The sequence below is a fragment of the Anas platyrhynchos genome, chromosome 2 (genome assembly GCF_047663525.1).
Source record: "Anas platyrhynchos isolate ZD024472 breed Pekin duck chromosome 2, IASCAAS_PekinDuck_T2T, whole genome shotgun sequence".
NCBI lineage: Eukaryota > Metazoa > Chordata > Aves > Anseriformes > Anatidae > Anas > Anas platyrhynchos.
The window spans coordinates 75,230,035-75,257,790 of NC_092588.1; the positions used below are offsets into that span (position 1 = coordinate 75,230,035).

The 27,756-nt window shown below is 38.5% G+C and overlaps 1 long non-coding RNA gene across 2 annotated transcripts in view; it reads right to left on the reverse strand.

Annotated features, from left to right (window-relative positions):
• Positions 1-27,191, reverse strand: part of LOC106018009 (uncharacterized) — a 141,986-nt gene extending 114,795 nt beyond the window's left edge. The window contains exons 1-2 of one of the 2 annotated variants that reach the window (XR_002403506.4): positions 26,824-27,191; positions 26,144-26,727 (exon numbers count right to left, since the gene is read on the reverse strand). This is a non-coding gene — a long non-coding RNA (uncharacterized lncRNA). Of the gene's footprint in view, positions 1-26,143; positions 26,728-26,823 lie in introns of those variants that run through there. The other variant, XR_011807708.1, reaches the window with a different exon arrangement.
• Between the last annotated feature and the right edge of the window lie 565 nt (positions 27,192-27,756).

Consider the following 27,756-nt stretch of genomic DNA (forward strand, 5'->3'; position numbering starts at 1 on the left):
TACCAAAGAATATGAATACTTTGCAGACTACTGCAGACTATGTCATATATTAGATCTGGGTGGAAAAACAGATTATATCTTGCATGTTGATAGAGTTGATTTGGGAATATTCTCAGGTAAAACAGTAAAATCAAATTAAAGTTACTTACTGTTTATTCTGCAGTCTAAATGCAGTAAAATTTCTTTAAAGTGGTCAAAATGACTAGTAGTAATACACAAAAATGTGAAAAAAGATTTCTTTTTTATCTCTATGGTTTAAATGAGATATCTTTTCCATTTATTCTCAGTATTATCATTACTCTCGTTGTGACTATAGCATAGACAGAATATGTTCCTCACCTCTTATATATAAGAAATTTTCAGTAATCATAAATCAAGTACTGTAAGGCTGGGCAGAATGCCTCTGATAAAAAAAAAAAAAAAAAAAAAAAAAAAAAGCCTTCTTTAAAAAAGAAGAAAAGCGAAAAGAAAGACTGCTGAGATTAGCTTTTCCAAAAGAAGAAAAAGAAAGATTAAATATGGCAAAGTGGGGAGTCTGGTAGAGAGAAAATGAAAGATTTTACCAATAGTTGCTTCCCATTGTCTAATTTAATATGCAACTTTAACCTTTTTTATGAAATACTGAAAAGTAGGACCTCAAAAATAATGCAGCATAGCTTAATGGCATAAAGATTTTAAAGCAAAACCATGCAATGTTACATTTGTGAAAGAAGGAGTGGGGGTGCTTTAAAGAACAGGGAACTTTTAAAAATAATGGCAGCAAGTAAAAAGGGCTTTAAAGAAGAAAGCATTCAGACAGAAGATAAGTATCTAATGTTGAAAAGAACTGTTTGTAAACAGATATCTGAAATCCATTTTGATGAAGAAAAGAGTAATGCCAGCAAGTCAATAGTACAGTCAGACACTAAAGATTTTCTCATACTGTGATAATGATGCAAAAGCAGCATGCTCTAAATATTACACATATCTTTAGTAACTTAATTACAACTAATAGGATATATTTTTAAGGCCAAAACCCAGGAGAAACCTTGGAAGGAATTTTATAATTGCTTAGGGATTGTTGTTATGGTATTTGACATCATATCATTGCCATAAAACCAGTATAACCACTGGGGAAACAGTATGTAGGTTTGGAAATCAGACAGGCAAAAGTGAAACTTTTTGTTTGAAATTGAGCAAGTTTCCATGCTTCCATGTGGAATATTTACACGATTTGATTTTTGTGTATGTTGTATGCTCAGCTTCAAGTATAAAAAAGCACAAACACACTTACACAAGATTTTCAGCCATACTCACTCATGATGTGAGTATGAACAAAGAGAATTTCTTTCCAGTTGAGTTCATGGAATGGGACTCCATTTACTTATACAAACATGAAATCAGTGTTCAAATGATTCATCTGAGAACCAAAGGAATGAAAACATGAGAGAAGAGATGGAGCTGTCCTGAGCAAATGTATTTAAACAGGAAGGCTTTCTCTTTAGGCATGCTTATAGAGGCAACCAAGATCCATCCTCTTTCTGTCCTTAGCAAAAAGTTTACCCTTTGACTTTCACATCAGGACTTATCTCCTGCTCTTTTGGAAGCTACCCTTTAAATCCTAGACTGCCTTTGTTAACGGCTAGACAATTCATTGATTTGCTGTCAATATTCTAATACGAACTTCACTCACACTGGTCACGCATGCATATTTATCCTCAGATTGCAACAAGCATTGGCTCCTGATGAGTGTAAGTGGACTTGCAGAATGAAGATCTCGGGAAGTGGACAATCTATTGATTTTTTCCCCTCTAATTTGAAAGAAGGCATACAAAATAAAAACATAGATTTGAACTTTCTTATCTTAAAGTTTCAGATAGGAAACAAAGAAGGGTCATGTGCATGTGTTAGGAGAGATGTGCTTTTTCTATAAATAAAATATCAGCAATGTCAAATTTGATGATTATCCATTTAAAAGGACTTTCTGGTGAGCCTGAGAACATTCATTGCATTTCAATTAAATTTTGAGAAACCTATGTATTTGAACAAGCTTTTCTCCACTTAAATTATAACGTATAGAACAAGTGATAAACAAGAGTCAACATAACCAAAAAGGCAGACTAATTTCTATAATTAAATATGTATATATCTTTTCAGATTCTCAAAATAAAAATTCCAATAAGAAGGAAGTAGGGTGAGAGAAACTCATCTTTCCTCTTATAAGTTTTATTCAGTGTATTTTTCCTAAGACAAAGGCAGAAGCAACATCACTTAGCGTACTGAAGAATATTCTTTTAAAATTGCCACATCTTGTTCCCTAGAAACTACCTCAAACTAACAGGCAGCACAGAAGTTATCTGGTAGAGTTTGAAGACTGAATATACATATAAATACATGTATTTGCATATATACATGTACGTATCCATCTGCATTCAAGACCATCTATTTAGAATAAGGTTAAGGGTGTAAACTTATGATTACTCAGTCTGTCCTTTAACAGGTTCCATCATTACAGCTTGCAAGAAGAGGAGGACAAGATTCTGGTGAATCAGAAGATGAAAAAATATCTAGCAGACACTATTTTATGGAAAAAAAATATATAAATTTTATCAGAAATTCTCTATGCACTCTGGACTGTATGTCCTTTAAGAGCATTATTATACTTTCTTCAGGTGAAGTGTGGACCAGCAAAAAGATGACCTATGTTTTACTTACAAAAAAATCATCTGAAACTGTTCACATTTATTTTTTCTCTTGATTTACAATATTAGGCATTCAACTGTAAGGTAGCCATAGTTATCCTTGTAAACACCTATATTGTGGGAAAGAGGATATTTACAGTGGGATGTACTCCCCAGAACACACTCTTTAAGAATAGAAAAGGTGGCAAGAAAAAACTTATCAAGTTGCACAACAAGGATTATTATTTTAATTCAATGAGGCCAGAACTCTTCCTCTCCTCTAAATCTCACTCCAACATTAGAAATTTAAGTTCAGCCTTGCTTGTGGTGAAGGAGAGGGAAAATAAAAAAATCAGCATATTCCAAGAAAGACTCAGCTAGAGAGTCACAAGGGAAAAGATCGCTGTCACTGTTGCCTACTTTGCATACAGAAATAAATGATTCACTGAGACAACAGAGGGAGGCAGGAGGGTGAGCAACAATCTCCAGCCTTGTGATTAGGCTGCACATACAAGAGTGTGGGAGACAAGGTTTTTTTTTTTTTTCCTTTTTTCAGTGGCCTTCTTTTCAGTACCTTCTTATTTATTTATTTATTTACTTATTTTAATCTAAAGATGCATTAGCCAGCCCAGACACAAGTTAGCATGCAATATGTGTCACGAGTATCCTGTTTGAGCATTCTACCACATGTCCTGGCTAATCAGCACTAGGGGTACAGCACCATGACCTCCTCTGCCAATCTTCACCACCACCATTAGACTTGCACAAAAAAAAAAAAAAACAAAAACAAAACAAAAAAAAAAAAACAGTTCGTGCATGTGAGGTACAACAGCAATGCAGTCCTGGAGATCAGGCCTCGCAGGCATCACCTACTTTGGTAATCTCACACAAGACAGCCATAATCTCATCCTTGTTTTATAGCTATATGTTAGTGTTTAAAAAGCACAAATTGGTGCTTTGTGTGAGTATGGCAACATAGCTCTTGAATCAGCTGAATTGGGTATTGCAGGCAAAGTAGCTATGTTGGCATTGTGACCTTGCAGAAAATCTGTATTATCTGTCTCTGAGAATCCTGAATAGTATGTTATTTTGCACATATTTCATATAAAAATTAATATGGTGTTACAGAATAATATTGAAATTTGGAAGGCAATGGATAGGAACCAAAAGGTCAATCTCCTGTTGAGATTGACCTGGAAGATTTCAAAAAATCTCAGAAGAAACTTCTTAGCAGGTGTATATGTGCACGAAGTGCAGCACCTCAGCAGAGCAAATACTGAACAAGTCCTTTTTCTAATCAAGTACTGTCTTCTGAAATGTGGAGGTCTTCTGAAAAACTTGAGGTCTCCTGAAACTTCTGACACCACATAAGTGGCAACAGTATCGCTAGTGACATCCAGTGATTACTGAAATGTAATTCTAAAGGACAATTTGCTGATACAGTAGAAAGAGGGAGAAACTGATTTCCCAGGAGTGTTGTACTGATGATAAATACTTATGATTATAGGACACCATCTCTTCTTCTTTTGAATAATGACTTGTACATGTAGGACTAGTTCTCACTGTCCTAGACTGGTAGAAGACTTTGTGGGCTTACATACAAGATGCCTCAGGTACCACAAATAGTCTTAACTCATGTCTGAAGTGGTCATGTAGTCATAATGTGCTTCATGCCAAGGCAGGAGGAGTTGCAACTATGTCAATAATCCATAGGCAACACAATGTCCAAAGCTAACAGGACAGGCAATAGCCATTTAAAGCCAGGTTGGATAGGGCTTTGGGCAACCTGTTCTAGTGGGAGGCGTCCCTGCCCATGGCACAGGGGTCAGAATTAGATGATCTTTAAGGTGATCTTTAAAGATGAACTTAAGAAAAAAAAAAGGGGGGGAAGGGGAAAGGAACAATTTTTATTTTCATTATTATTTTTAAATGGCTTCTAAAACTAAAAACTCAAGAGCTAGCAGGGAAAAAAGTCTGTACAACTGAAGTAAGATGCAGGTCAGGATCTGAGAGGATGAAAAATTTGTTCTTACTCAGTGAAAAAGCTGAGGTGAACTCTGAGAGGCTATTTACTCTTTCCCTCTTCGAGATGATTCATGGATAGCACCTCTCAGAGATGGGTTAGGGATTTGTCTCATGGGTGTTCCCAGGGAAAACTTCTTCAGCAATACTCACATATAGGCACATACCAAGTGTGGACATCCATGAAGATAAATAAAGGAAAATAAAGGAAAATTCCCACTAAATAAGACTTCCTGGAGAAAAGCAAAAATAATCAGATGAAAGACTAAACCAGATGTGTTCATTTGTACATGTATATATGTGTGTGTGTCTTAACATCACGTTGAATAAACTGTTCTTTATGTCCTTGGCAGACACTAAAATAATAAAACTACAGCAAGGAAGAGTTAGGCAGGGCATTAGAAAAACAGAAAGGATATTCAGGCACTTGAATCTTGCCATAGAATCTCCAGTACCCAAGAGCAGATCAGACAATCTGTTAACATCAAAAATACAGCTGAGCTCTACTTGCAGGGGTAATATTGAAGGGGGGGAATCCATTAGCTGGCCTCCAGATCTCTGTTCTCACCCTATCTTTATCCCCATGATTGAGGAAATAGTTCTTAAGGAAAGCCTTGCTACAATGAATCTTAGGAATGCTTTATTTCTGTGACAAATTCCGAGCTCAGTAGTGTATGTTTTCCAGCAGTAGTGATTTCAGAGGTGAGGTTCTATGAACAACACAGAAAAAGCTGGCTTAGCTCCCTTGAGACCTCTTCTTGGGACAATTTGTGTTTGTCAAACATACACAGAACTTGCAGCAGGAATTGGAAAAATCTAACCCTGTGATAAACTATTCTTAAATAATTCATGTGTCTCTGGACAGTGACCAAAGCCTTGTATGTCTTTTGGGAATTCTGAAATAGCAGGAAATGTAACTTCTTATTCTCCACAACTCAAGTAGTTAAAAAAAATAATTCTAATCAGCTCTGTTTCTTAAGCCACAAAATCCTCTCTAATGACACCATGCATAATTTACCAACTAACTGTCCATCCTCATGAACAAAGTATCACTATCTATCTGAGATGTACCTCAGAAAAAAAAAATAATCACCCTGACCATATAAGTATTTACAAGTCTAACTTAACTGACATTCATTATAATCAGTTTTTTAAACCTGATATGAGAATATTCTCCCCTAAAGTCATCATCAGCATTCTGGGCATAAGTTTCTTTGTTGAGGAATAAAGGATGAAGTGTTCTAAGATTAATAGATATATTTTTAAAGTAACATTAATATGATTTACATTGTAAAGCAAAAAAAAAAAAAAAAAAGTGCAACTTGTTTTTACAAAAATACATTCCTTTCTATTACTTGGAGATCTGACAGCTCTAAGCATCCTGGGTCTAAACCTACTATTTAGTCTCTGCTAACTTAGCCTCTTTTGCATCAGTCCTTTCTGCCAAACACAGTTCCCATGGGCACAAGGTTGCAAGAGACAAGAGGATCATATGTTAGACCTAAGTCTCTGCAGATTCTGATCTCAACTGATGGGCAGCTTGGGGTCCTCAACAATACTTTTAAACTCAAATTATCTATATTTATTAGCAACATTACAGTTCTGAAAGAGAAAAGACAGCTATTTTGGTCCCTGAAGAGACAGATGGGTAAGTACAATGCAGGATTAATTCAGAGCATCGTCACGCTTATTTCAGTGAAAATCCTGGTATAGTTATGGAAACACCAGAAGATCTTTGGCACCAAATTTAATAGCACTAAAGTCATGGTATGTCTATCCCTGCTGTCCAATGTACACTGCAGGATGCACCCTAGATGTTAGTCTTTTCTGTTGAAGCATTCCAGAACTAAAGAGATATTTAGGGATAATTTCCCACACCTACTCAGAGAGAGGTATTTTAAACAATTCAGCTGCCTTAATCTGGAAGAATAGACATCTGTTGTAGTCTAAACCACATCCTGTCATTCTCTCTGTTTCCTATTCTGATGGTGAAGTTCTGTTGAACCCCAGGTTTAGGCATCTTCTTTCCTCATACAGCAAGCAGCGTGACATGCCTAAGCCATGGCCCATGGAGACAAGTAGTGCAATGTCCACTCTATCTGTTCTTTCTTCTGTCTTCTTAAGGGAAAATGATGCTGATTAACATAGAAAGTCCTTAGACCTACATTTTGTTGTGAGTTTGTGTGATTTGCAAGTATATCACTTCTTTTTCTGTTAGACAAGATAGTAAATTTTGTTGGAGGAATTGTTTGAAGACTGTCTTCACTCTTTCTGATTTTTCTTCAGCGTTGATAATGTCATGTCTTGATCACAAAAAGCTCTTCCTAGCCTCACTTGATCTGTTTTCAGTGGTTATCCATTTCTCCAAAGCTGGTTTGCTTTGGCTGCCTAACTGCAAATTCCTTTGTATTTCCCATATAAGAATATGTATACACAAGGATGAGTACTACCACACCCAGTTCAAGTCCCATTTATGCCTTGGCCTAGTCACAACTTATGTATGTTGACATACTCTACAACATTAATGATACTTTTTCAAAAAGCACTGGGAGATGTGGTGAACAGAATGAGCTAGGACCTCCTGCAGAGTTAAAACAAAATAAAATTGCATGTTAAAACTGTCTATGTTGATTATGCATAAATGATCAGGATTAGTATAAGTATTCACTCTTCAAATTTAATTTAAGCACACCGATGACTCTCACTGGAGTATACAAAAACATAGAGGCTACATCAGGTTGAATGGCATAGTCATGTTAAAATTCTTAGTCGACGTACTGAGAAACTGATAAAACAACCAAATGAAAGCAAAAACCTGTCATGAGTATTTGCAACATGCTAATTTAAAAACTAGTTTTATGGTACATAGCTCCAGCAGTAGAAACCACCTCTAAACACTAATGTATCAAATATACTAAGAAAATAAAATGAATTTACTACTGAGAACTTCCCAAACTGGTATGTAGTTTTAGTCAACAACTCCAGAAAGGTGTGGAAAACACTTAAAACACAGAAGTAGATCAACATTTGACCTGAAAATGTAAAATAACTAGAGAAATGAGTGAAAAGAAGATAAAATGCGAAAATAAAAATGAATATTATAGAGATGCCCAAAATTAGGATAAAAAAGATAAGGTTAGTCTACCCAATAAAGACCAGGTGATCCATCATTTTTATATAGGTTTGAGGTTTTTCACTTGTTTAAATATTAACAAAGTTCATATTTTGTCACCAATATAGGATGCAGAGTGGAATAATACAGCTTTCACAGCAATCATCAAACTCTTCTTCATTTAGTGGGAAAGAAAGCATAAATAATGTAGAAACAAACTATTCAACTTTTTAAGTTCCAAACATTACTGTATTTTAAAAGCAGTCAAAATATGAAAGGCTGTTACATAAGCATTTATCATTTATACTGTTCTGTGCTTTTTACTTTTTATATTCTGGATCCATAAAATTAGGTAGAGAACTGTAAAACATAATTCTCTGCCCTGTGGCAGAGTGATTATGATTAAGTATATAAATGAGTGTTGCATATTTAAAGGTCAATTATTTCCATTTATAAATGGATTAATGCAGTTCTATTTTGTTTTTCAAAATAAAGGCTTATTCTTTTAAAGAATGGCATTATTCTCTTATTTCATCAGTCTTTTATAAACCCTTTTTATGTTGATGTATAAAAAAACATTTGGACCATTTTTCTTATAGATACGTAAAGAACCCTAGTACACCTAAGAAAAAAAAAAAAAAAGGAGAAAAGTATGATGTTGTAAGTGAAGCACCATGCCCTACTCAGACAGTAACATCACATGCTTTTCTTAGTGGTTCCTTTGAGTGCTAATAACACTTTGTATATCACAACTTTTAACAGTTGAGAGCAAGTGGCCCCCAAAAAGTCAGTACAGAGTAAGACAGCTATCAGAGCAGATGTGCAGAAGTTTAGCACCTGAGATTTCTTCCAGCTGTATTTTGGGAGTAAAGGAGGTTGCTGAGTTTCTCACAAGAATGAAGCAACAGGAGATGCTTCTGACTTCCCAGCACTGAGCAGACAACCTGGTTCCTTTTGAATTCTCTGCAGCACAGTGCTCTCAGGAGCAAACCTGGAGTACAGATACTACCTATAGATGCTGGTGTCTCTGTTTAGGTATGGCAAAGCAGCAGCATGCTGATATTCTCTTGTACATAACAACCACGGCCTACACTGTTCAGGAACATTTGTCTCTTTGTGTTGCCTGAAGGAACAACTGTACTGTTTTTTATTACTTTGTCCCACAACATGCCTTAACTTTAAAGGGTAAATAGAAAATTCAGGAATGTGCTAGAAGAATTTGCTGTTTGACAGAAAGATAAGGTTCAAAACCTCTAAGTGCCTTCAAAATCACCACTACCTATATTAGTTTCCAATCTCCAAGTACTTAAGACTTTCACTATGGTGTTTTTTCATTTTTATTTTTTTTTTCCTTACAACAGTCATATAATCAACAGTTACAGTATTGCCTTATAGGAATAAAATGAAATGTTTATTGGCTTTTCAATGTGGTAATGTCAGAGCTTAGCACACCAGAACCCACTGCTGATGGAGTCATTCTTGTTTGTGACCCCAAGACCACAGAGCCACATTACATCCTCAGCACAATTCACAAGCAATTCCCATTCCTGCCCCTGTTGTGCCCATTGCAGTGTAAGCTACTCTATGATGCACTTCAGCAGCACAGGCAAGCTCCATAACATTTTCTGATGTGTGTAGCTGCCTTATGAAAATAAAACTCTACAACTCACTTTTGTGAAATTTTCTTCTTAACTGCATTTATCCTTCTCTACACTACATTATGACAGCTTGGAATGGGAACATCAGCATGAAAAACAGACCTTAAAACGGCATGCCTGAGACACCAAAAGCTTCAAACTTCATTTACATGTACCAAACTGTTGTATGAGTACAGACAATACTTCATTTAACAGGCTTAGCAGAGCTGATTAAACTTTGCCTCTGCAATGATGCTTCCCAGCCACTCTCAGTGTCTGTCTGTGTCTCTGTGAGTGGTACATGCTAAAGTATAAAACTGAAGGGCTAAAAAGATGGCATACAAAAAATCCAAAAGCATGCAACTTTAGAAACAATTAAGTAGCTGCACTATTTTGTTGAAAGACAAAGCCCTTACAATCCAATTTTCCCCTCTACATGTGAAAATACCCTTGTTACAGCTTTTACTCCAACCGTGTCAGCTACGAGCTATCAACCCTTATACCACCACTCATTTCTTACTTAGGTTTCATTAATAAGCCTGAAGTTTCAAAATGCAGAAGAATGTGACCTACGCAGATAGGGATCTATGGACTGTATTTAGTTTTTCTTCTTTTTTTTTTTTTTTTTTTTTTTTAAGGGGGGCAAGGAGGGAGAGGGGAGGTTCCACTACAATGAAGCACATCGCTGCTTCATCTTCTGTAGGACCATGAAACACCGGGGTTTCACTGATGATTTAATCAAATGAAAAGGCTGTCTGTGGCTTTTTTAGGATAAAAAAACAAATGCAGAAGGGCCTCTAGTCCCACTGCTCTCTTGCATATATGTAGAATGGATACACACCTGATTCCAATATGTCCATTTAACCACATTGCATATGTCCACACAGGGTAAGCAATCAACAGGCTTCCCTGATGCAACATTCCTTCCATGTTGGGAAAAAAAAAAAAAAAAAAAAGAGAGAGAGAGAGAGAGATCAGATTAAAATATCTGTCAGAATCAGGGTAGGGCATATCACTGGAAGAGATCACAACCTGCTTTCACTTCCCGTATTACAAAGGCCACTGTGTCTGGCCTGTATCTTTCAGAACAGTAAGTCTGGACTGAAAGACTTTCAATGGTGATAAAAATCGTCACTCTCAACTGTTAATTGCTCTGTCAGTCACACACATAGCTAAACAGCTATTCCTCTTCTACATTAAAGAGCCAAGCTGCATGGGAGAGTTTCTCCCACAGATCTGCAGCTCCATCACTTGCACCCTCCTCATGAAGCCCCAGTTCCTCAGACTGAAGCGGCTTCTCACAGCAGTGTAGGGAGCTCAGTGTCTCTGCACCAAGCCACATGCATGGTAAGGGAAACCATCAGAGGCTGCCTGTGGACACATGATTGTGTGTCACTGTTTGTCATAGGGTGTACATGTGGGTGCAGGGAAAACATCATGTCAAGTGACAGCTGCTTCAGCAGCTAACCAACTTGCAAGCCAAATAAACAGTACTCCCTGCCTCTTCATACTGTCTGCAGGGCAGGACAGAGGTTGAAAATGTTGTAGTGTGCAGTGCCACCACAATGGCCTCAGCCTCTAACTGGTGCGTTTGAGGAGCAGAAGGTGCTGTGTGGCAGGGTCTCTGTATGGAAAGACAGGAGCATGGCAGTGTCAGAACAGTTATGTGCACCACTGACTTGATCACCAGTATTGACCTCATCTAGAACAGCAGCAAGGGAATCAGTTTCTGACATAGGTATTTCACAGTCATGGCTCACTTACTCCAGGGAGCGGCTTTTATAGGGCACAGGATCCCTCGCAGTCAGGCAGGGTCAGAAAACTCAAACAGGGTGAAGACAGGAGTGCTGGAAGCAAGAGGTCATTGTTAATGCACATCAGAAAAGTATCCCTGGATGTGTTATCCTTGTGAGGGATCTTGAGACATGAATCCCAAAGCACCTCTTTCAGACTCTCTCCTACATGACAGCTCTAGGAGACAGAGATATAAACCAACACCTGGCTTGGTGATTCGGGGGGTTTCAGGGGGGGGAGATCCTGCAAAGGACTATGGCAACAAAAGATAAAATACGGAGAAAAAGAAAGAGGTTATATACCAGGAAAACTGTAGATGTATAAGGAAGGAGCAGCAGTCAAAATGAAGCACTAAGAGACAGCAAAGGATGGCAAAATGAGGATGCATATGACATTTAGTCCTTGATACAGTGCAAGAAATGCTTCAATATAGCACAGGAGTTCTCAGTGATTCAAGAACATCCTTTTGTGTGTTAAGTACTGCATGGTGAGGTGGCACTTTGTTGGTTCAGACCCTTACAATTGTTCCAAATGGGCTCCAGAGTTTGAGTTCTTCTGGATTAGTTTCCCCTGAAAGAAATCCCGTTCACATACAGCACGACCGCCCTGAAAACTGAGTCCATGTGCAGTAAGTGGAGACATTCAGGGGGATTGCTTCAGAAATGCATTACTGCTCAAAACCAGACTGCTAATGTACACACAGCCCCAGAGATTGAGATCAATATTCAGCTACTGTTTACTCAAAATGTTGATACCTAATAACAAAGGAAATACAATATAAATGTTTGAGAGTGGTACATGATGATGCACTCCCTAAACAATTAACTCCAATTTGATAAGTTCATGGCAATAAATTCCCTAATTGCAAAAGGAAGTGCTACAGTCTTCTAATCGTGACTGAATACAGGAAGATCTCTCCATCATACATTATTTAAGTGGACTCAATCAAAACAACCCTAAATTACGTAAATACAGATCTCACCTCTGGAAATGAAGCCTACTTGGAAAGTTAAAATTAATTCAGTAGTGAGACTGCAAATCATTTGTGTATCCCAAATAGAAAACCCTACATGCACTGAACCGCAATCATGTTATTGTTAAAGCAGAACTACAAATATGAGTCAGCTGCTGGCATAATGTCACTCTAAATTTTAAGTTGAAAACATCCTTGAATGGAAATATGAGAAATGCAAGAAACTCTTCTCTCAGTGGAAGAGTTCAAGGTGGCACGATCGAGTATAGGCACTGATATACTCATTATCTATCCAGCAATTTCCAGATCTAGATATCTTGTCCTTAAAATACCTTCAGGTGTTTTCAAACCACCTGCAAAACCCACAGCAGCAAAGACCAATCAATAACTTAAATATGGTAATAACAAGGGCCTGGAATAAAGAAAAATAGAGCAGAAATCCCATACATTTGACCTGTTTGAAAACATCAGCTTGCCAGTCTGATTAATTTGTTTATCTTGATTCAATATACCAGCGAAGGGAACTAGTTAAGAACAATTCTCACACTTCACAGTTTACACTGTGTTTGCAAGAAAATGATGAAGGTTCATAGTCAAGGCACTGTGTTTGAGAGTAACAATTACAGTGAGATCACACAGAGCAATTAAGAATATATCTAAATATATGTCATTGTACCCTTCAGGATTTCCTATCACAGTTGACTGCCAGAAAAACTGATCCCTGGAACACTTCTTTCCTGAGGCCAGCTCCCCCAACTTATCAGAAACTCGAAGACACACTGGACATGAGTCTTCCATGCCCTTGCAGATGTGCAGTGATGAAAAAAATATGGTTGGATTTTTCTCAGTAGCATAACAGCAGATAAACTTTTCTGTTGCATAAAGCAAAATACAAACCATCTCCATTTTGACTCTAGCCAACTACTCTCACAGCACGTTTTGCACAAACCATACATTTCTAAATCCTTTGTAGGTGTTACCGAAACAATTATTTGCAATAGCCCCAGTTACAGGAATAATTGATCATCAGGCAAAGTCCTTATCAGAGAGCAGATAACTATGAGGATGCCCTTCCTTTAACAATGACAAAAAAGAACTGAAAGACAGAGGAGTTGACAACCCACCTGTTTCCAAATAAGCTCCCATAAGCTCCACAAAATCTGGAACTGGTTCCAAAAAAAGAAAAAGCCTCCTAGCTGAGGCTGTCCTTTCCTAGAAGATTATTCCTGCATGCAGAATTTTCTCATGGATATTTATCATACATTTAAGCTGTCATGTCAAACTCCTGGAGGTGAATCTGCCACAGTATAGATATAAGGCAAAGAAAAAAAAAAGAGAGAGAGAAAAAAAAAAAAGGAAAAGGAAAAAGAAATGGAAAGACAAATTAACTAACATGACCAACAGTAGGAATCAAGACAGCTGAAGGTGTTATATATTATCTTAACCAAATTTCATATTACCATTACAAAATTCCCTGTTGAAATAAAATGATACTATTAAATCCACATCAGTGGAATAGCATCTGCTAGTATCAGAAGGAACCCCATCGATTTTGTTTCCTTTTTCTGAAGAGTGGGAGAAAAAAGTGTCTTCTTGCAACAGTCACTGCAAGACCAGTGTAGTAAATATACAAATAGAAAATTATGGTTTGTTAAAGACATTGAATATACAAAGGCCAAATGGTTTTAACTAACCCATTTGCACACACAGACAGACAGAATTGCAACTACTTATAGCCTTCCTGCCTCGCTTCTCAATAGAGGCCCAGCAGTCATATTCATTCACACCTAACTGTTCTTTGGCGTCACTGGTTTGGGTCTGGCAATGCCAAGCCCCTTCTCATTCTCATTCTTCTTCTGTCCACTTATCCCAGCGTGGTGTATAGCAGTGATGTGTTGCTTCTTATGGCTCTGCCAGGTCACTGAAAGCTGATATTACAAATCTGAATTTTGGGGGTGGGGTCTTGAAAGGAAAACAAAAGAAAATGTTGGAACTAGGCTACTCCCCCATAGCTTGGAAAAGAAATAAACTTTGTAAAAGAATAAAAAAGTATTTCTCAGAAGAGTAAGCAAATACAAACAGCAGCTTTTATTATTAGAGTTTTCAGCAAAGTCAATACCACCCTGCAAAGCAGAAAGCTTTCTGACCATACAAAAATGTGTATTTATTCATTAAACAAATGAATTGCACTATTCAGCCTGTAGTCACTCTGAAAGACCACACAGATCTTACCAGCAGTTAGAGTCTATCAAAGGCTAAAAGACATCTGGAAATGTTTGTGTGTTCCACGAGACAGGAAGTCAAGTTTGGGGCCCCCCAGTGTAAGAGAAACATTGACAAACCAGAAGGAGACAAGCAGAGGCCACTAAAACAGCTGGGGACTAGAGCACATGGGGCAGGACAAAAGACTGAGGGGACGGGTTTATTCAGACAAGAAACAAAGGCTTCAGGCTGATCTCATCACTCTAGCCATCTATAGAGGGAAGCAGGAGAGGGGACAGAGAAGACGGAGCCAAACTCCTTGTAGGAGTGCCCAGCAAAAGGACAAAATGTCATGGCCACGGCTTGTAGTAAGGGAAATTCTGACTACAGATAAGGAAAAAGAAAATTTATGATGAGTGTGGGTAACAGGTTGTCTGGAAAAGCTGTGAACTCTCCATTCCTTGAAGATTTCAAAATTTACCTGTATAAAACCCTAACTTTGAAGGTACCTGCTTTGAGCAGGGGGCTGGATGAGATAATCTCCAGGGTTTCCTTCCAAATCTAAGCCAACCCTATGATTCTAAGTGCAAAGAGTTGTAATGATACCAGGGGATGACTGTAAATCAATGTACTGTATCAGTGAATTCATTCTGCTCCCTACTTTATATCTAAAACCATTACTGTAGATGTTAGACAGATGTAATTCATCATGCTTTCATGACAGCTTCCTGCAAGGATAATAGTGTAACCCATGATGAATATATACTGCTGTGCAAAAACAAACCTGCACACACTGTTATACACACAGAGCTTCTCACTGAAAGATTAAAAAATAATAATAATAATAATGATAAAAAAAAGTTTCAAGACTCTGAAGCAGCAAGGGAAAAAAAAAAAAAAAAAAAAAAAAGAAAAAAAAGAAAAGTGTTCTATCTTTGAAACATTCTTTTTCCTTCAGCATTTATCTATTACCAGTCCTCCCTGTCTGGCTGAAGTTCTGGCTCTCAGGTAAGAAGTCCAAGCTACAAGCCCTTTGCATGCGACCTGCTCTGCTGCACAGCAACTTGGATAAATCAGTGAACTTCAGGGTAGGGAGCACAGATGAAAGACCTTAGCAAACAGGTCAAGGTATGAATGCAGAGTCTGCAGAGCCAGGTGGGGAGTCTGAGAAAGAGTCGTGACCACTTACAACTCAGCAGTACAAATGTCAAGCAGTTCATTCCAGCTTGCACAGACCACACTTCACAGAAGACAAGAAAAAAAAAAAAAAAAGAAAAAAAAAGAGGAAAAAGCAGAAGCTGTGTATGGTTTGTGCTATGGCTTCCCAAAGAGTGCTTCGTTTACCAACCTGCTGGTTGTTTTCAGATGACAGTCCATCAGCTTTTCCTGGTGAAGAAGATCTGCTTTGTATAAATATATAAATGGTATCAGAAGGAGATAGTGAAGAGGAATGACTTTCTAAAGCTAGTAGCCAAAATGCTCACTTAAAAAAAAAAAAAAAAAAAAAAAAAAAAAAAAAGAGAGAGAGAGAACTTGGACTCTGGTTACATTCCCAGGAAATATTTATACATACTAAAATAATGTCAATAGAATTTGAAAACATTTTACAGTCTTGCCTCCCTGGAGACTAGTTAATTCATTTTTTCTTGGAAAATGAAACATGAGTTTTAAAGCCCCTTCAGACAGAGAAAGACCTGAATTTACGCTTTTCACATTCTGGATCAATATTCTGAGGCTTGTGCTCTCGATTAGAAGAATATTACTGTTATCACCTCCCATTCCTAGTAGCAAGTATTTGTTTCTGCATTTTTTCCTGAAGCCTCTCAAAGTAGTACCAAGCATAAATCGAGTTATCACATAAGGCTCCATGCAAGCAACATGTGCAAAAGCACATTAAGACTTCTCCTCTAAAAAACGATTTTCCTTACCAGCACAATACTAAAAGCATTGCATTTCTCCTTTGGCTGTTACCACTTTCTTTCACTTTCCTGAACTCTGCCATATGTAAGAAGATAAATTATGTATTGATTTTTCCTTTGTTTAATAGCCTCATGAACAAAGAGGCAGTGATGTTGAAGATGGTGCTTCTGGGAGAGAATGGACATCAACAGCAGAGTATTTTGAATCATAGCTCTCTTCTGGCTGTTTTTTCTTCAAGCTAACAGACTTATCACTACAGAAGCACGCTTCCAGAAAGTGCATTCTACTGATTACTCCCTGTATTGGAGCAAAGGAGAGCCATATGCATCTGTCAGTAGAACTTTTCTGCCAACAGTCTGGCACAGCTAATGATCCTTTTCTACCTCTGTCCCCCTCCCTTTGCTCCTTCATATGTTTTATGAAGAGCGTACTATCCTCAGTGTTGGTTCTTTGGGGCTACTCCTGTACCTGGTAACGTTAATGAGCCCATAAAAACTATTCCACTGCTAGAACTGCCCCAAGTTATGCATCACTGGCAATTTTGGCCTTAGGTGAACAATCACTCTACCATTATTCAGTGTGCTGTCCATAGTTATGACTACAATAGGTTACTTCTTTATTGAACACTTCAAATCCCTCAGCTATAAATGGCAGAATTTTTAACATTCAGCAGTCAAATATATTCAGTCTGTCTCAAAGCATATTTTTTGATGGTGAGTTAATTTAGCCAAGTTAACGAATACCATGAAGATAGCCCCCTCAAGGTTTTTTGAAATTTCTTATTTGTTTTGTAGCACCTTCTGAAGTCCTCAGCCAGACTAGAGACCAGCTTTGCCAGAGGCTGTATGAATAAAGTCAAATTGTTTATTAAGCCATACTACCACAAGAGAGCTACCACAAATTTTTAGGCTTTGCTTCAAAAACACACTAACACTGTCAATCTTCTTTTGATCCACAAACCAAATAGTTGCACGTATCCCAGTGGGACCACTCTATTTCATATCAATATTTAAATGCCTGAACTCTGAGACTCTTCTTTCAAAAATTCAGTAGAGTATTTAATTGCATCTTGCTCTTGTACTAGGAGATACAAAGGAAAACATTATTTAACTTGTACCAACAAATGTGACACTAAGGAACGATGTTCACCCATCAGAGCACCACTCTGTGCTATTTTTCAGGTTGAGAAGTACTTTACTCCACAAATAGCCCCATTTGGGTCCATGGTAAGACACTATACTCAGTGCATAAAAGCAATACATTTAAGCTTCCTGGAATTAGCTATTATGAAATTAACTATTAGGAAAGGAAAACTGCAATGCTTAGGGAGCTATCTGCATAAATTATATTATTTGATTTTTTTTTTCACTCGATGCAGAATCATTACTTTCTGTTTAACTTCCTTCTTTCTTACACAGAAAGAAATACAACAGGACAGACACAATTTTGGTTAGGTTAGAAAAGTGTAAAACTTAATGAAAATCTATGTGAATTGCAACTACAAAGCTGAAAGCAAATCCATCCAAAATTTTTTTCCCTCCATTCTTAGAGATCCCATAGTAATTCAGGTTACATATCAATGAAAACAGACATTTGTAACAATACAGTTTGAAATTATGGGATTGCAAGAGATATGCTACACCCATCACCTATAAAATAAATATTTCAAAAAGTTTATTGTTGACCAGTTGCATATGTTTTTTGCTGGAGAACGCATTTAGGTGCAACACGGTTCCTTGACAGGACCCACAAAGTGCAAAGTGATAATACCAACATAAAACACAACCAACAGCATTAAAGCCTGGCTTACTTTTATTTCTGTTGTGGTCACTGTGTCACTAGCTTAGGTGTGTTTCTCTGCTCTCCTCCTCTGCCTCACACCTCCTTGGCATTTTTATTTTTTGAAAATCCGAGAAAATTAAAACTGAATTAATGCAGCATTAAGGGCAAACATTTAAATATGCAGAGGTCAGGAAAATCAAAAGCTACGGTTCTCAGAGCAATATTAATTAACCGTACTGATGACACTTTACATATAATTGTATGCATGTACTGCTACTAACAATAATGTTAGATAATATAAATCACTCACCACAGACAAGTAATTGTTACTACGGAAACCTTTAGATTTTTTAATTTGCATGACTTTTTATAGCTATATTTTTAATTGTGGCAGTAGAAGAATAAATTTTCTCATTTGCTTCATAGTTTTTCTATAGTATACTTCAGCTCCTCCAATACGCTCCACAAATAGTTACTTGACCACTCAAAATGGAGAACTGGAAATGCTGGGATTTTTACTAGATAGAGCAAACTTCAGGAGATTTCAAAAGTTCTCATTTACAGGTAACCAGGAACTGTGAGTGTATTATCAATTAAAATTTTGGACATTTCTCTGCAAATTTATAGAATCCTCATGAAAGAGTTCTCTCACTGTATACAACAACTCTTCCAAGGTTTAAGAAAAGTTCAGAATGTGTTTTAAATTCTAGCAATAAAAGCACAACCATTGTAAAGGCTTGGAGATACTGGGAATTCAAATTTACATTCAACCATCAAGAGAAAAACACTTCAGTGTAAAAAATATAAAACAAATAAATAAAAGAAAAGGTGCTACCAGCTCATGAAAAGTAAGCAACTACTCTTTTTAAGGAAGAATGACTATGCAGAACTAGCAGCAAAAAGGTCCATATCCATCTCATTACAAAATGTTCTGAAAAACAGCAACAATAGGAAAGGAAAATCATCAAATTCAAATGCCAGCCCAATCATCAAACTAGGAAGCTAAGATTGTATCTTTGGGTTCTTCTGATAACAAAGCACAAAATCATAAATCATGAATTTTATTTTTCTTTCCTTATTGAAAGGAAAAAAAAAAAAAATACCACTTGTAGACGTCCATTTATTAAGTCCATAATATTTACAAATTGCCCTCTGAACACTAGGCTATCTTGGTTACGTTTCTTAGAAGCTGGTACTATAAGATGGCTTCTAATTCTCCAAGCAGTTAATAAACATTTAGCTGAGATGCAAAAACCAAACCCACAGTGGACTAGGCTTTCATACAATGAAAACTGAGTTACAATCACCTAGACCTTCACAATTGGCTTAAGCTGACTGTATCACAACAACCGCCATCAAGAAAAATGGGGTTATTGTCATAGGGGACCCCTTTCTGAGGGGAACAGAGGGCCAGACCCAACCCACAGGGAAATTCTGCCACCTCTCTGGAGCTAAGGTAAGTGAAATCACTATAAAAGTCACCTGATATGGCCCTCTGATTATTACCTATCATTGTTTTTTCATGTTGGCAGTGATGAAGTGGCAAAGAGAAGTCCAAGGGCAATCAAAAGGGACTTCAAGGCTTTGGGACAATTGGTTAAAGAATCAAGTGCACAGGTAGCATTTTCCTCTATCCTTACAATAGCAGGGAACAATATTGAAAGGAATAGGTCAAATAAGTTAATTATACATGACTCCAAGGATGGTGCCACTGGCAGAATTTGGGGTTTCTTGATCATGGGAAGGTCTACATGACACCAGGTTTAATGGCACCTGATGGGATGCACCTTTCTCATAAGCGAAAAGGAATTTTGTGCCAAGAAAGTGAAGTGGCAACTGGTGGCCATTTTAGCCATAGTGACCATGAAGCAGGCAAATTTAAAATCCTCAGTGACAGGAGAAAAACTGCCACCAAAACTTCAATCCTGTGTATAGGGAAAGCAGACTTTAAGCTGCTCAGGGAACTAGTTAGTAAGGTCTCCTGGGAAACTGGTTTTGAAGATATCAAGGTCCATCAGTGCTGGTAAATTTTTAAGACCATCTCCTAATAGCACAGGAACAGGCAATTCCAAAATGTCCAAAGTCAACCAGGCAGGGCAGAAGGCAAGTGTGGTGGAATAGGAATCTTCTTCTAGAGCTTAGGTGGAAAAAGAAAGTGTATAGCTGCTGGAAGCAAGGTCAGGTGAAATTGGAGGACTACAGGGACGCTGTTGGCCTTTGTAGGGAGAAAACTTGTGTGGACAAAGCTCAACTATAGCTGAAGCGGCCACTACTGTAGGGAACAATAAACAGGTTTTTTTGTTGTTGTTTACTTGTTTGTTTCTTTAATATGTTAGCAGCAAAAGGAGAACCAGAAGCAACATTGGCCCAATACTTGATGAGGATGGTCACCTCACAAACAAGGACATAGACAAAGCAGAGATGTTTAATGCCTTCTTTGCCTTTCTCTTCAACACTGATAATGGGCTGAGTAATGCCCTGAGTTGGAGGACCATGACTGTGGGGGGAATAATAAACTCCCACCCAATCCTAAACTTGTGTGTGATTTGCAGCTCCACCTGGATGCATATAAGTCTATGAAGCCTGATGGGATTCATTCCAGGGTACTCAGAGAGCTGGCTGATGCCATCATGAGACCTCTTTCAATTTTCTTTCAACAGTCATGGGAGTGGAGTGGTCCCAGCTGATGGGAAGCTCACAAACATCATTCCAACTCTAAAGAAGATAGAAGACCCGGGTAATTACAGGCCTGTCAGTCTCACTTCAGTGCCTAAAAATTGTAAAATTGTGGAGAAAATTATTCTGGAAGTTACTGAAAAACACCTGAAGGACAATGTGGTCATTGGTCATAGCCAACATGAGTTCACATGGGGAAGATCCTGCTCAATAAATTTAATTTCTTCTTATGACAAGATCACCCATCTAGTTGACCAAGTGAAGCCAGTTGATACAATCTTTTTGGATTTCAGGAAAGCTTTTGATACTATTTCTCACAGTATCCTTCTGGAAAAAAGTTTCAGCATACAGCTAGATAAAAATGTAATATGATGGGTGAACAATTGGCTGATGGGTTAGGCCCAAAGGAGTTTAGTAAAGGGGGTTACAAACAGGCTTGCAGCCAGTCACTAGTGTGGATCCCCAGTGCTCCACTCTAGGGCCAGTTCTCTTCAACGTTTTTATAAATAACTTGGATGGAAGACTAGAAGTTGTTTTGAGTAAGTTTGAAGATGATACTAAATTGGGTGAAGCTGTTGATTCTGTTGAGGGTGGAGAGGCCTTGCAGAGAGATCTTGACAAATTAGAGGGCTGGGCAATCACCAACTGCATGAAGTAGTTTAACAAGAGTACGTGCCAGATTCTACACCTAGGATGGGGTAACCCTGGAAATATGTACAGACTGGGGAATGAGGGGCTGGAGAGCAGTCCCATGGAAAGGGATCTGGGGGGGTTTGAGTGGCAGCAAGTTGAATATGAGACAGCAGTGTGCCCTGGCAGCCAGGAGGGCCAACCATTTCAGTCCCAGCTCAGGAAAAGGAGGCCTCTATCAGAGCTAAACACAGCTCAGTAAATGAAGCAGGGAAAACTAATACATGTTTGTTTCCTGGTACTTTTGAAACACAGAGCCAATAAAAACACCATGTATCAACCAAGCACTGCAAAATAAAATACACTTCATAAAAGGAAATAGAGTGGGGTTTTAATTTAAATTCTCAATGTTTATGGGTCAGACAAAGAATAACTTAATTAAATCAGTCTGCAGATACTGAGTTTTACTCAAGAGTTTAATAACATTTGCTGTGCCTGACTGGGATGGAGTTAATTTTCTTCACAGCACCATACAGGGTGTTGAGTTTTAGATTTGTGAATTTGTGACTAAAACAGTGTTGATAACACACCAGCGTTTTGGCTACTGCTGAACAGTGCTTGCACAGCATGGAAGTTTTCAAGGTTTCCCCCCCCCCTCACTTCTTTTCTCCCCACTCTGTCCCTCCAGGGAAGTGGGCTGTAGGTGAGAAAGAAGCTGAGATGGGACACAGCCATGACAGCTGACCTGAACTGACGAAGGGGATACTCCATACCACACAATGTCATGCTCAGCAATAGAAGCTAGGAGAAGGCAGGGAGTATAATATGTAGGGTTACATTTGTCTTCCCAAATAACCATTACTCGTGCTGAGACTGCTATCCAGGAAGGGGCTGGACATCTGCCTGCCAATGACAAGTGAGGATAAAGTTCCTTATTTCGCTTTGCTTGTGTATACAGCTCTGCTTCACCTGTTAAAGTCCCTTTGACTTGACCAATGACTTTTCTCACTTTTCCCCTTCTGATTCTCTCTGCCTACCTGCTGGAGGTAGTGAGGAAGCAACTGGGTGAGTGCTTACCTGCCAGTCAGGTTCAACCTAGCACATAAGAGAAAATAAATGCAATAATTAGATTCTGCTACATATGCAGAGCCAAAGCAGACATATGTGATTTTAGTTCCCAGCTGTTATATTCGAAAGAGTAGTCTAGAGTGATAAAGTTAGTTGGTAGTGCAAGATAGCAGGGAACGTGTCCAGCTAAAGCAAGAAGAGAAGAAGAAAAAATAACAACAGCAAAAACCAGATGATTCTCAGTGTCATTCATCAAATTCATGAACTTTGATAGAGGCTTAAGGAGAGAACATTGGAGTGGTTGCTACCAGGCAGTTCTAACTATTAAGAAAATTCATTAGCAGACAGAAAATTAGAACTAAATGCAGAGAATGTTGGAAACACCTACTGTAGGGAGAGGTCTTTTACTGAATATTAACATACTGAGAGGGAAAAGGAGAAAGGTCAGAGGAAACAATGTAAGAGCAAAATGTAAATGATTTCATATTCTCAATAAAATGGAGGAGTATCCCTTCACTTCTGGGCTGGAAGAAAGTTTCTTTCAAGGAAACTTATGGCCACTGCTAGAGGGCCTCAGGAAGGAAACTTTGTTCCATGAGCACCCTAATAGATTAATCCACTAGTCACGTATAGCATATTTCATACTTTGGCCACCATTTTCTTTTCCAGTGCAGGAACAATTAACATCATAGAACGAGAATCTTCCAGGAGAAATCAGAATGGACCCTCAGAAACTTCTCACTCTGATGAGTTTATTCTTATAAAAAAAACAACACCAAATGCTAAGCACTCAACAGCTTGTACTTATGCACAGTTTGGGGTTCTCATGCATAGCTGATACATGCGCATCATACGTTCAAGCACGTCTTTATTCAGGCCCAAGCTACAAAAAGGATAGCACAGTGAGAGCAGAGACCCCACCTCACAGTGCTTTGCAGAGAGAAACATTCATAATGGCTTTTTCTGCCCCAGGAATAAGGCAGTTATCAGGTTTCTGGACTTCATAATTTCTATAGCTAAATCAATAAGGGGTGGGGAAGGAGCCCAGAAGGCATGCCATGTGCAGAAGAAAAACAAAAAGTCCTGAAAAACACTGCACTGTTTGCTAGGAGTGGCAGACACTAATGAATAAAAAACGGAAAAGGCACTACAGAGGATTTTGCAACCCTCATATTGAAGTACTGGATACAGTGAAAAATACAAAACAAATGTACATAATTTTGAATGCCTAGTGAAAAAATAGTATTAGCTACCTAAAAGTTGTTTGCTTGAGTGTCATTTTCCATGAGTTGTGCTACATGTAATTGCTCTAAAACAAATGAATCAAGATGTGCTTTTGGGTATTCTGCAGCTTCTTCAGTAATTAATTCAGGCCTCTCACAACCTGCATTTGAAAGCGGATTTGAAGGTAAGAGAAGGAGTTTTGTTTTTGTTTCCTATAGCTTGTCTCATTATGCAGCTGTGTGAATGAGCCCTTGTCCGTACAGTCAGCAAGCAGAACAGAACTGCTGAGCACTAACAACTGTGACTGAAATCAATAGGAACTGCAGGGATATTGTGACTTTGAGAAACAGTTTATCCTTCTTCAGGAGCCTAATTATAGAAAGGTTGATTCTAGAGGTGCATAAGAAGTTTTCAGTACTGGTGAAGTTTTTCCAGTTTAGTTTCATTTCTGGAGGACAAGATCAGGCACACTGTGTCAGACAGGCTAAGTCCCAGGGCATGGTCAGAAGGAAAAAAGAAGACCTTTCAAGAAGATCAGCAGAGCTCAGAAGTGTCCTCAAATCTCTTTGTGCACAGGGGCAACAGGTCCACAATCAACAAGGTATTCTAAGAGCAACACATAACTGAACATTGTAAATGAACAGGCCCAGCTGGGGTTCCCATGAGAAAAATCCTTCTTTTATCTATGTTTGTGTGTTGCATGCCTTTGCCTAGCTAAGTTAAGTGTGGAGCATTTGGCATTCAAAGTTGATGCAATGAAGATGTCCTATCAAGGACATTTTAAAGCTTGTCTGTATTCTCTCTCTTGTTAAGCATTGCTATCAGAAGGAGTTGAGTGGTTCATAGTGGTCATAGCACAGGGGTCAAAAGGCCAAGCTGTGCAGCTATAGGCAGTTCTTTAAGGAAAGGCCTTTGTTTTAGAGTACAAGAATTGCAGATAGCACTGCAAAACATTACATCAAAGAACATGAATGCATCAAGAGGGAGGTGTAAAATATAAAGAGATTACCCTGATCTTTCAGCAAGTTCTCCTGGGTTTGGATTTCATCCTTTTCCTGGCACAGGGCTTAAGTGAGAAGTAGCAACACAAAATTCAGTGGACAACACAAGCAACTGCCTGGCTCAGGCAGTGGGATGTGGCTGTCAAACAAAACCAAAAAGGTACTCTGCTGAGACAGAAGATGCAGAACCTGGCAATAAGTTCAAGAAGTCCTGAAGATATGGGCAGCAATGGGATAGTTAATTGAAAGTTAATTTGCATTATCTGCAAATAGTGTCTCAGGAGGAAATAAAGACTAGTTGAAATGGCACAACACTCCACCTACCTTATGCATACTGCACACAATGGAAGATAGGAAATAAACATATTCGATGTTTATGAAAATATTCAACAAATCATGTACGAGTAGTCCAATAAACCTACAATACCAATGCAGATAAGGAATACTATTTGACATGAAATATCCAGAATATACACAAAGTTTCAGCTTACTTTTTTCCTCCTATATTTTAAATCAGTAGGCCCTGATGTGCAAAATACTACTCCATATTCCAATGTATTAGAATATATGCAGAGGACAGTGCATTTGAAATCTTTGTAGCTTTGAATTTTAACACATTAGAACTTGAACGCTATCTACTTTCATCTTTTGTTTCTTGACATCCAATTTCCCTTTGTCCATCCATTCCTGCTATTTCTTTTTTTTTCTCAAGAGCCTCTTAGAACAAACAAACAAAAAACATCCCAGATAGTTAAACCCAGTGGCTCATTACCACTCTTCTGCATCAGTGTCCTTGTCATACCGGTCCTTTGTCCCTGATTAACTTCAGCAATGTCTCATATTTTCCCATGTCAGGCTTTATAGATAAGATTATTATGCAGAACAAATGCATTTAGAAGTACACATGAGAGTATTCTGAAGCAATTTATTAATATCTTATGTGAAATGCCTAATCAATTACAGTTTAATATTGAATATTTAAATTAGCCCTCATTCCATGACTGAAGAGAGCTTCTTACAAAAATGCTGATATTGGTTGCTTTTACAGGAAAAAAAAGAGCAAATCTCCGAAAGGCCCTGCTGGAAAGACAATGTGCGTCAGGGAGCAGCAAGGGTGAGTGCCTCCTTTTGGGATGGGGAGCCACAGGGCCTGGCAGCCAGGCCCCATCCTAGGGTATCCTAGGGATGGGCCAAGGCCAGGCCCATGGCCAAGCATGCTGGAGGCCGACCTTGTGCAGCATCTATGGGACAGGGACTGGTGGCTCTGGGGGGTGGGCATGCACAGTCAAGGCCAACTGTGCCCCCAGGACCACGACAACTTGCACAACACCATCAGCAAGAGCTGGAAAGCAGAGCACATGAAAGTTTTGTCTAAAATCATACAAGTTTCACAGTCACCTAATAAAATTTTACCTGCTGCTTGTAAACCCCACAATATCCAGTTAAAAGTCTTCACGTTTATTTGTTTTCCAGTATAAGAAGTGCATCAATTTACAGTGGCTTCACAGAAAGGGAATGTCTCATTGGAGACTAAAAGTAGAAAAACACCTATAAAGCTGAGCAAGGAATATATGGGCCTGCTGCTGAATGAGGCAGGTGATTTAGCAACAGCAAACACAGATAAGGCCAAGGTATCTAATGTCTACTTTGCCTCAGTCTTCAACATGGTATCCCACACCCCTATGATTAGTGAAAGGAGTCATGAAGATCTACCAGCAGCCTATGAGGACTCAGCTAGGGATTACTTCAGATAATCCAACCCACGCTAGTCCATGGGATCCAACAGGCAGCATCCAAGAGAGTGAAAAGAGCTGGACAATATCCTTGCAAGGTTACTCTGTATTTTCTTAGAAAGCTCATGGATATCAGGTGGTACTTCATGACTGGAGAAGGGCAAATATTATATCCATCTTCAGAAAAAGACAGGAAGTAAACTAAGGGAACTCCAAGCCCTGCTTTGCTGGAAAAATCACAGAGCAAGTCGTCTTCAAGCATGTTTCTGGGCACGTGAAGTAGTTGAAGGTAACTGCAAACAGTCAGTACTGATTTAATGAGCACATATTGTCTTCTAGGATAAAGGATTACATTCATAGATGAAGAAAGAACAGTGGATATTATTTACCTTCAGCTTTAGAAGTATGGTTGACTGTCTCCCACACTATTCTTGCATCCAAATTAGGATGTTAAGAACCAGGTTGCTAGGCAGATAGATGGGTAAAAAGCTGCTTGGATGATCAGGCTCAGAAGACAGCAATTAGCCCATCACACTCAGTGACCTTGAGAAAAGTGATGGCATGCATTCTCAGCTAGTTTGCAGATGACACCAAATCAGGAGAAACAGCTGAGATGCTTAAGAGCAGGACTGTTGTCAAAAGGGACTGAATAGGCCAGCAGGAGCCTTATGAAATTTAACACAGATAAATTCGAAGTCCTGCACCTAGGAAGGCTGGTGAACAGCTCTACTAAAAAGGCAGACAGCCAGCAGTACACCCTGACAGTAAAAAAAAAAAAAAAAAAAAAAAAAAAAAAAAGTCATGGACTCCTGGGTTGTGTTATCAGGAGCATAGCTTGCAGATAAAAGCCCTTATTAGAACACATCTCACATATTGCATCCAGTTTTGCTCCCTTCCATACAAAGAAGACATTGATGAACTGAACCAAGCCCAGCAGAGTTCAGTGGAGTGCTACCAAGAGGTCAGGAGTCTGGAGCACTTGCTGTAATTATACTGTCTTCTAGTATAGAAGGTCTCAAAATTTCTCTAGATCAAGGTGTGGACTTTTTGCAAGTGCTGTCATGACAGTAATACAGTTCTTTTCCAGAACATTCTAGATTATATAACCCTTTGACAGACAAGTAAAAAATGGAAATCACAGCTGAATCACGAAATCACAGAACTGTTGATATTGGAAGGGTCCTCTCATGATGCCTAATCCAATCCACCTGCCCCTGCCCAAGTTTGATCAGCTAGATGAGGCCACCAAGGAAAAACAACATATGCAGAGGAATTTTTTATTCACTCTCCTATTAAAGAAAAGTTCCTGCCTTTCTGGAAAC